Source organism: Micrasema longulum, unplaced genomic scaffold (assembly GCF_059751315.1).
Source record: "Micrasema longulum isolate JH-2025_06_02 unplaced genomic scaffold, ASM5975131v1 h1tg000468l, whole genome shotgun sequence".
Lineage (NCBI taxonomy): Eukaryota > Metazoa > Arthropoda > Insecta > Trichoptera > Brachycentridae > Micrasema > Micrasema longulum.
Genome location: NW_028277666.1, coordinates 151,762 through 163,563, shown reverse-complemented (window position 1 = coordinate 163,563; position 11,802 = coordinate 151,762).

Sequence of the window (11,802 nt, the reverse complement as noted above, 5' to 3'; positions counted from 1 at the left end):
GTTGTGTAGAGTTTCCCGGATACCTTAACAAATACCCGGAAGTGGGAGTGAACACCCGCCCATCGGATATTGACAGGAAAATGCAATATTTCCACCGTAACATAATTTGCCAGGAGAAATCCGAAGCGAACTTTCAGAAGTTTCAGTTTAAGTGCCGAAATACGGCGTCTACTGAAAAAAATAAATGTTCTTGTTGCAGTATAAAAAAAAAACGACTAAATAAAAATAAGTGCTTGACATGTATAATGAGGAATTCCACTGTTTTCCAATTTATTTTTTTTATTAGCGTACCATTGAACTAAGCAAAATTATATATATATATATTTTGTGCGTTATTTACAAAGGTATGAGTTTTTAAAGTTACATTTATCAAATACCACGCCAAATGGCTGTAATCAGTGTGTCACTTTTCAGTAGTGACGTCATGAAGCGGTTGGCGTTCTTAAGCTAGGGTTTCCTAGGACAGCGGTGCCCGTATTTTAACGGCCGTAGTGAACGGTGATGCAGTGGACAGCCGTCGTAAAGGTGACTAGAGTGTGGTTTTCTAGGAAAACGGTATTATCAACACCATTTAACACCGTTTTCCTAGGAAACCACTCTCTAATCGCCTTTACGATGGCTGTTCACTGCATCACCGTTCACTACGGCCGTTAAATTACGGGCACCGCTGTCCTAGGAAACCCTAGCTTTACTTTCACTGACCGCGGTAAGTTGTATTTCTCCAGCCAATAACAAAACTGACAAGAATCTATCGAGTATTGCTTTGATAACTTCATTTAGTTGATCGTAATTTGCTCATTTCTATGTTATGGTTGTTTTCACGAACGTTTCGATTTAGAAAAACCCAGAAAGTTGACATAATCTCTGGTTGAAATGTCAAATTATACAAACTTTGCTCTTTTTTTTCTATGGTCAAAACGTTCCTTACAAGGTGCGGGGGCGAATATTTCATAGTCCCTGGACTGGTACCTGAAGCGTAAGACTGATCATCTTATCTTTGCGTAACAAGAATGATACCTGAAGCGTAAGAATGATCATCTTATCTTCGCGTAACAAGAATGATCAAGATACGCTGCGATTGAGGTACCTACCAATGCAGTGCCCTATGCACCATTTAGCGCGGAAAATGAATTATGATGATGATGACATCCAGGCTTCAGAAAAATCAGATTTATTTTTCGTTTTCTCATCGGGAATCGATTTTATAAATTATTTATTGATTTGGTTACATAAAATGATAGAAGTTTTTTTTTTCTATTGCAATCTACTTCTATATATGACTCTTTTATGACATTGGTCGTAGAGGGAGTCAGAAATCTTGATGCATGCCATGGATTGGAGATTCTTACTGAATGTCGAAAATAAAATATGAAAATAAAGAATAATTTCAAAAAATATATATACAAATGGTAACTATGAAGTTTCGCATTATAAATAAATTGTCTATGTTTTATGAATGTATGTATGTGTATGCGCATGGGTGTATGTACGCGTGTGTATGTACATGTGTATATATGTGTGTAAGTGTGTATGTATATATATATATATATATATATATGTGTATGTGTGTATGTATATGTATCAAAATGTGTATACGAGTAAGTTTATATTGTATTAGTCTGTGCTCTCTATTATCGACAAAATTAAGAAAGGTCTTTTGCGATGGTTCGGTCATGTGGAGCGAATGAATGATGAAAGAACGGCTAAAAAGATTTATGATGCGAATGTGTCTGGTTGTAGAAGTCGAGGAAGGCCGAGAAAGACATGGCATGATCAAGTACAACAAATTCTTGAAAGTGGTCATGTGAAAAGTCGGAATAATCGACGTGCGTGCATGAGAAGATGTATGAATGTGAAGGAAGCAAAGGAAGTGTGCCAGGACAGAGTGGTGTGGCGTTCTATCCTCTCTGCCTACCCCTCCGGGGAAATGGCGTGATGGTTAGTTAGTTAGTTAGTTTATCATATGTTATAATATAATTGCCTAGTTTGGAACGGGGTATGTACCCATGTTAGCTGGGCAAAGTGAACGTAAAATTGTATTTTTGATAAAAGGTGTAAATAAATAAATATATTTATTTAATCTTACAACTGTAACTTGTATCATGTACTTTATATTTATTTTAAGTTTAATGTAACTTAATACTTATTTGAAACTCTTATATTTTATATTTTAAATGGAACTTGTGCCGTATAATAAACAAAAACATTAAAAAATATACGATGTTTCTTGGCCCAGTTGGAAATTTAGACTCGGAATCGGAATCGGGTAGGCAGGCAGTTTTTCCATTGCACTACGAAGTAATAATAATATTTTCAGTACACGACCCGTGAAATTATAACTACTTCCAGCCTAATAAATCTCCACATAGGCCGAAGTTCGCTTCCTATAATAAATGGCGTTACAAACAAAATGGCTGCCATTAAAATAGAGCGCGTTAATAGATCTCTTATCGATGTGTTATTTACGGCGGCATTATTCCGTTTTTATTAACCTTTTCCCTAGATCAAATTCTGCGGAAAACTCACATAAACAAGAACACGTAATTTAGATTTAGGCACAATGTGTAATAAGTATAAAAATATCTACTTATATAAAGTTTTCTATTAAAATACAGAGGTTGGCACTATAATTGAACCAGCATTTATTTGCTAAAAAAAATTAAAAGATCTAGTGAAAGATTGAATAGTTAACTTGAAATCCCTTTTTGTAAATCCAGACTTGGGCAGAGAAACTCATTTTTCATAGCTCCAAAACTGTTCAATGCATTTCATAAGGACAATGTGATAGAGATGAATTATTTGCAATTGTTTCTATTTAAATTTTTGTTGAAATTATGAACAAAAAAATTTACTTAAAAGCTAATTTTTTTAATGAATACCTACTTTTATTATATTTTCTCATTTCTAGTGACAAAAAAATTATGTTCTAATATAAGCACTTATTTTTTAACTTTTTGATATCTTTCGTATTCTTCCAGTAGACTTTACTTTATTTTAAAATAAAATGTATACCCACACAGGCCATGCCTTATGGGTTTTTTTTGTGTAAATGTAATTATTTTTTTTGTATTTGTAACTTATATATAACTATTGTAAAATGCAAAGAAAAAAATATAATAAATAAAATAAAAATATTAAAAAAAAAAAAATCAAAAATATATCATTTACATTAATAAATAACAGCAGGGATGGAGAATACCTTAAAAAAGGAAATATTGAAGTCTTGGCATTTACAGGACTTATGACCTGTCATTGGCTGGCTTAAGTAGCCACTTTATACACTGTGTAACATTCAACATTTTGTCTATGTTTGAGCATCCATATTTCTTCAATTCATCCATTTGTTGATTTTAGTGAAGTTAAAGAGCTAAAACCTTTATTGTTGTGAAGAGATTCATCTGACTGAATTATTTAACATACTAGGCAACGCCTGAAAACAATTTTCTAATTTTTGAACTTCTTCTTAGACCAGTTGGTTTTATTACAATATTTGAGTTTGTCCAAATGTTTGAAGACAAAATACTGGATTTCAACTCCTCGGCTGTCATTAAGATTAACAAATAAAAACAGGGATGGAGTATGGAAGTCTAGGCATTTAAAGGGCTTATTACCTGTCATTGGCTGGTTTACGTAGCCACTGTGTAACATTAATCGTTCTGCCTATCAATAAAAAAATGGAAGAATTGGAGAAATATGGATGTTCAAAGATAGGCAAAATCGTGAATGTCACACAGTGTGTAAAGTAGCCACTCAAATCAGCCAATGACAGGTTATAAGCCCTGTAAATGCCTAGACTTACATATTCCTTTCTTTACGGTATTCTCCATCCCTGCTGTAATTTGTTAATCTTAATGTTTCTCGAGGGGGTGAAATCCAGTATTTTGTCTTCAAACATTTGGACAAACTCAAATATTGTAATATACTATTTACCTTGGGGAAAAAAATAATTGTGGAACTGACTAGACAAATCGGGTTTGTCTAGTCAGTCAAGTTAGGCTGATTTTGGAAAGCTGAAACACGTATTCTGAAATAAAGAATTCTCAAACAATCCACAACTTTTGTTTTGTTCAAGTTTTGACGGTGACAACATACGGTCTTGAAACCATGTCAGTCATTCCTACTCAAAATTACATTCAAAATCACTCAAAATTAAGTTCACTCAGCAATTTATGGAGAGACAGATGTTGGGCGTCTCCATAAAGAATGACGAGATAAAGGTGACCGATATTGCAGAAAGAGAAGGAAGACAAAAATGGCAATGGGTGGGTCATGTGGTGAGACAAGAAGTGGATAGGTGGACCCCCAGAAGACTAAACTGAAGACCCTACGAAAGTAAAAGAAAAGTAGAAAAGTGAGGCCACAGAGGAGATGGATGAGACAGAAAAACAAGGAAAATTTCGGAACAAGCCTTTATCCAGCAGTGGAGAGAAACTGCCAGATAAGAAGAAGGTGATAAAGAATAGATACTTCGGAAATCACACTAGCTACGTATTCCACAGAGGGTGGATTACGAACTCTGTTGGCTTATGTACAAGTCACTGCACAACTCTGCTCCAGAATATCTAAGGGAACTCTGCATTCCAGATAAACTAGCTGATAGACGTCTTACGCTTAGATCAGCTACACCTAAGTCGAGAGAAAATGTTATTATACCTCTACGCAAACAGCGCACTAAATTAGGCGAACGCGCATTTGCAGTCGCAGGCCCTACGGCATGGAATGCTCTCCCAGCAGGCAGAGGTGCGAAACGGTGAGAGTGAAGTGACGTTTCGGAAAAAACTGAAAATCCACTTGTTCTCTAAATCATTTGAATAAATTATTAGCATGTGATGACAAAGTACATAGTTTTTCTTAAATTACAAATTTAAAAAGTTGAAATTAAATCTGTTTATTTGTGTAATCACTTGTAAAGCGCCCTGGAGGTATTATTTTACGAAAATGGCGCTATATGAGTTATCTATAATAATAATAATCACTATTAAGAGTGAGAATAACAACAGGCCAAGAGGCCCAATTAGAGTGGTGAATTACAGCACGGAACACCCAGGCTTGAGAAAAATCACTTTTTTGTGTTCTCGCGGGAATCGAACCCGGAACCTTCCGTTTGTGAGTCAAGCGTCTTGACCACTATACCACGGAGGTCACCGAGACGATGATTATGCTGCATTCGTTAAACAAATAAAATATATTTAAATTTTATCGTAATTATTTTTTAATGATTATCTGTGAATTATAAGGAATGTCACGATCTTACATCTTGTAAACCGCAATAGGAGAAATTTGATGATCTCATTAAAAAATAATACATTTTAGATGTGTTTATTAATTATTATAAAGTTAATGGATAAGGTTTTGTGGTTGGTTCTATCATATTTTAATTGACTAATTTTTCACGGTAAAGGTATGCAATTCGATGCCGGCTGGGTCCAAAGCAATGACTTATAACTATTATAATTTTCCCATACTAAGCTGAGTCGGCCTCGTGGTGCAATGGTCAGCTCGTTTGTGTACCATGCAAGAAGTCTCGGGTTCGATTCCCGACATGGTTGAAATAAAATATTGATTTAAAATGGTGTTTTCACACTAGAATATTTCATAATCCCTAGACTGGTACCTGAAGCGTAACACTGATCATCTTACCTTCATGTAGCAAAAAATGATCAAGATACGATGCGATTGGTTTACCACTGCAGTTCAACGATTTAGATTTTTGACCGTTTATTTCATACTTCTACCGATAAAAAATAAAACCATAGACAATAAACGCGGTATTACCAGTAGACAAATATAATACTAAGGATTTATCCTTACCACAAGTTGTAAGGATCTTTCTTAATTAACAATAGATCGAGAATCATACAACTTTTAAGGACATCTTTTGCAAGGGATAAAATCCCTTCTTAAGGATTCCTTAAAAAGGGTAAGGAAAGTTACAGAATTGCGGTTCAGGTTATGTCTTTCGTCGCTAAAAAGGGGGCAATGGGGACATTTTGAGGGGTTTCATAATAATTATTATTATGGATAACTTATAAAGCGCCATTTTAGTAATATAACACCTCAAGGGCGCTTTACAAAGTGATTATATAAATATATCAATTTAATTTTGACCTTTTAATTAAAAAATAATAATTTACTTTGTCACCACATGCTAAGAATTTATTTAAATGATTTCGAAGAGAACAAGTGGGTTTTAAGTTTCTTTCGAAACATTACTTCACTCTCACAGCCTCGCACCTCTGCTGGGAGAGCATTCCATGACGTGGGGCCTGCGACCACAAATGCACGTTCGCCGAATTTAGTGTGCTGTTTGCGTAGAGGTACAATAACCTTTCCCTTCGACGTAGATGTAGCTGATCTAAGCGTAAGACGTCTGTCAGCTAGTTCATCTGGAATGCAGAGTTCCCTTAGATATTCTGGAGCAGAGTTGTGCAGCGACTTATACATAAGCCAACATAGTTTGTATTCCACCCTCTGTGGAAAACGTAGCCAGTGCAATTCCCGAAGTAGTGGAGTGATATGACTGAACTTAGAGATTCCAAAAATAAGTCTCGCTGCGGCATTCAATACAGACTGTAGGCGAGTCATTTTATTTATTGGTAGACCTGCGTAGATACCATTACAATAATCGACTCTAGACACTACAAACGCATTTATTATTTGACGGGCGGCATCAACTGGCAAATTTTAGCGTATGCATTTAATGTGTCTCAGCTGGTAAAAGCATGAACTTATCGTTCTACTAATCCGAGCGTCAAGAGAAACGTCAGAATGAAGGAAGACTCCCAGTAGTTTAACCGTGGGTAAAGCGGTACTCCTTACATCGGGTAGTGCCGTATCCTGAATTAAATTCTGTCGTCTGGCTGAAGCCATCCATGGTTGTTCCGTTTTAGATGGGTTAAGTGTTAGTCTATTTTCAATCATCATCTCCCGATGTGCCGCGGGGTGCGATTAGGGTAATTATGACGATGACGAATGTATTCTTCACCCGACTGTATTCTTGTGGACTCAAACGACGATTAATTCATAAATAAGTTGTGATATAAGAAATGTAGAAAGTTTATCGCTGTATAGAATCGTCACTAGCAAACAAAAAGGTGAATTCCTAAATAATTATTTACCTTCTAAAATAAGATACACGCAACAGTGGCGAGTGAGTGGATGTTTTGGTGGTCACCTGTTGTCTGTTATTGGTAGCGTGACTTATTATGTAGAGCATATGGATATACAAGTATGCTTTATTAACTTGTGAGTTATTCTGAAAAAGGACGGGTGGAAATAATAAATCGTTTTCTTTTTTCTATTTCAATTTTTAATTTTGTGTATTTTGTGTATACATATCGTCACTTAAGCGGCAACATGAATTATCTTTCTTTTTTTGCACTTTATAGGAAAGACAAAAGACTATATACGTCATGTTGTCTAGAAATTTTTGATATGTCATGTTAATATGAGTCGATTTGTGGCGCCTCTAGTGGGAGTTTGTCAAAACTGCGTATGCAGGTCGATTCAGAAGGCTACAAAAATTTAAAAATACTTATCTCAATCTGGTAAAAACATGAGATTGGTCATGTTGCCACTTAAGCGACAATAAGTGGTAATGCATTGAAGAGGTTAGAATTTGTTCTGCGTACTGAAAGGGTTTTCGAAAATACCCGCGTACTGAGAACTCTTTACAACTCCTTGGTGCGAAGTAGACTCGAGAGTGGTTTGATGATTTGGGGGCCACATGAACTGAAGTACTCTCTTATGATAGAGAAAATCCAAAAAAAGTTTCTGAGATATCTCTACATGAGAGAGTGCGGTTATTATCCTTGCCTCTACCCGACCGAGTTTCTCCAGGGTATGCTTGGCTACTACACTGCAGCTATCGAGTCGAAAGCATTTGTTCAGGATTCTGGTTCTATTTCACACACAAACCTGTATTCTTAGTCCACCCGGACACAGAAAGCATAATTGAGTATGAATGAGATAATCGAATATTTTTTACATTAAAATATATATATTGGTGGACGTAGCGCCACTCCACTGGCCCTGCTCATCAGCACGTTTCGACGTGTCAAATGTATTATTTTGGTAATGGATTCGGCACCAGGGCTGCGATTATGATGAAAAGCTAAGGACGTCATACCTTTACCATGACGGAATAGTTGAAGATGAATTTTCGATGGCGATTACGAAGATACACTACCAACCCCCACCTTCAAGTTTTGATGTAAGTACATCGGTTTATACCGACGCCGACGGATCTAGTACCCTTCGATACGCACATATAGGTATACACATTAATAGTGTCGAAATTTTGTTCCACCGAGAAATTTTTCCTTTAATTACGATTTATGTAATTTTTAATATATTGTATAAATAAAATACGAGTGATACTATCCAGACTAGATTTTCCAAATTTGTGGTTTGAAGTATCACTCGTCTTTTATTTCTATAATGAATTACAATGAACTTCCATCAAGAATTTTCACTTACACAAAAAAAGAAGAAGAACAATGTAAATTCTGCCGAACATTGCTCTTCTTCTTCTTCTTCGTTTTACATGGCCTTTTCACGCCTATCAACATATAAGAGCATCTAGGCGTAAAATGTTGCCACTATGAAAAATAAATTAAGTTATTGTATTTTTTCCATCTGTTTTACTATCTTCCTGATTGATGATGTTTCTTCAGACGTGATTTGAACAGAGATACTGTAGTTACATCTTTGAGAGTGGATAGGAGATGATTCCACAGTACAGTCGAGCCGCATGGACACTATATGAGTTAGAGAAGAAATAGGAAATGTGGATTAGAATTAATGTGGTGCTTTGAGAATTAGAATGAAAAAGTAAACTATGAACTTATAAGCGTTGAAATTTTTAACGGAGGTATTAAAGTGGGTTGGGATTATAAAGTACGGTAAACAGAAGTGAGAGGGAGAGATAGTCCCTCCGCTGTGTAATTTTGAGCCAATTATATGATATATACCGAATGCATGTATTCTGAAGTCGTTTAAGTTTGTCGAGTTGTTCACAGCTCAAATCAGTTATGGAAACATCAGCGTTATCTAGAATGGGTAGTAGTAATGCTTGTACGAGTGAGCATTAGTTAAGAATTTTTGTAACCTCTATTAGCTCGCCAGTACAGATGTTTGAAAACAAATACATATAATAAATACAAAAACCTCATCAAGAAACTTTTTGTGGCTTGTTGGTGAAGTTGACCTATATGAAAATTAATCCCACTTTAAAATAAATATTTTTACATAAATGACGACCCCCCAGTAAATGACCATTGGTTGATAAAACACAACATAATAAGAATTGCTACATGTGTCCAGTCGAAAAACTTTTAACCCTAGAAACTATGACAAAAGCAGTAGGCGGACCCATCATTGGTAAGAAACAAATCTATTAGTTTTGAACTGTGAGTTGTCAAAAGGTAGTGTTGTAGTGTTTTATTTGAAGCTATTTCTAATGCAATTCTTTGAATATATCCATATTCTAATATGTTAAGGTGTTTTATAATGTTATGATGTAACTAAATCTGAGTATTATTTTTACTAGGGTAGTAGTGGTAATTCACTGGTGATTCTGCTATTATTTTAGAATAATATGAATTATAATTGTAATACTCGTATTTCAATAAAAAAGTAAAAGTACTTAGAAAAATCAACGTGTTTTTTTATTGTTTTCTTTTATTTTGTACGCTTAAATAACGAAATTTATACCCATAATGTGGATTTCACTACAAGCTAAACCTTAAATGGCCATTCATTGGTGCTTTGACCCTAAAAAAATACAGTCGAAATAAGGAGCAGTAGTTAAACTATATCCGCTCAATCAAAAACAGAAAAATATAATAAGAAAAACAAATATAATATCATAAAAAAAATTGTTTACATTTAAATCTGAAAAATTTGTGCACATTATTTTTAGAACATTAATATAAAAACTCTTGATTAAGAAGCCAACTTCTAATTTTATTCTTATTACATATATTATTAAATCTAAGATCAGTAGAAATGAAATGAAAAATGTAAAGTACAATATAATTCAATGTTCTACTGCTATACTTATTACTAATTTTAGGGATCACTAAACCATCATTATAAGTAAAGCGAGTGTTTTAATTCATATGTTTAATCAAAAAATGAAGATATAAAATAAACTAGATCTATGCGTTTATTTAAGGCTGCGTTTCCTTCATAAAATTGTAGGTAGTCAAAAAAGTACATAACACTTTTTTTAAACATACGCAATTGATTTTGTAATGTGTTTTTCAGAGCTCACGTTAAATGATTTCGAAAGTTGTTCCAGAGATAGGTACAGTGCAAAAAGATATTTCATAAATCAAACAATTAATACAAGAACCGGTCAGATAAGGATGCTTATTATGTTATAAACAGGAAATCGACGAAACTAGATTGTCAATTGGTGTATTGACTGGTTGTTGGAATTGGATATAATTGCCCATCACTACATTCTTTTTAAAATTATATCTTACAGTATAATAACATTTAAATTTCAATAAGCTAAAACAATTACTGTTCATTGTGGGGTCCATTCTAAAAATATAAGATTTAAAGACAGTACAACCTTTTCCGTATTTTTATTAATTTAACAATTGTAGTCAGCTTTACTTTTCGTGTTATGTAACCCATAACGTAATGTAGACTGTAAAGGTAGAGTAACATGACGAATTAAAAGTAAATGAAAAGAGAGTAAATAGCTGCTAAACTGCCGATATGTACATAACAATACATCAATGAGGTACTTCAGCCCTACGGGAAATTGGATCCAAAAATCTTTTCTCGCGCGGGGTAGAAATTAGAGCACTATGGGCCTACCACACACTCGACGAGTGGCATGGGAAGTAGCGAGGAAAGGAGGCAGAGACGTAGTGTGGCAACATTACTCGTCACGCCGCACGTCATGCTCCTCGTCGTGCCCACCGCTCCCTATTTTGTCGGTTTTTGAGCGCGAGTCAAAGGACCGGCAATATGAGCGCGAGTGGTGGTCATTTTTGAATGATGTATATTTCTTTGAATGACATTTTTTTTTTTTCACTTTATTTTTTTTCCATATACACAAGAGGTGAAACAAAGTATTAAAAAAATAAAGGTTAATTACATAGCAATGAAATACATATTAACGGTAAAAATGGCAAACAAAAATCCCACAAAGGCATGGCCTTTTTGTGGGTATACAAGAAATGTTTATGAATTTTTGCTCCTATAACAAATAGACAGGTATTTATTTATTTATTTTTATTTAGGAAAAAAACAACAGTTTTTACATATATTGTATACAGAAAACAAAAATACATATGAATTAAAATTGTGAAAACAGTCGATAAAAATTTTCCACAATCGTGTAAGATATTGATTAAGTACATTATCGGTATCAAAATAAAAGTAATTAACAATTGTTAGGCACTTAGAAGTTGCAAATAAAATAAAAATACATATACTTATATACAGTTATAAAAATAAAGTTAATAGAAACAAGCTAAATTTAAATTTAAAGAATAAAAAAAAAAAAGTGTATAAAAATAATGTAAAAGGTACAAAAATATTATAATGAACATACAAATACAAACATAATTACTGACATCGTAAAACTAAACGGGTGTACTGTCTATAAGGAATTTTCTATATTTCATATAGGAGAGATGAAAAATGTCTGCGTGACCGGAGAGAACAGTATTATAAAAATGACATGCTTTAAAGAAAAAGTCTAATAAAAAAATAATATAAGAAAGAGAAAAGAAAATATTAGGTTAAAGATTAAAGGGTACTTTTTTATTTTATAGTATA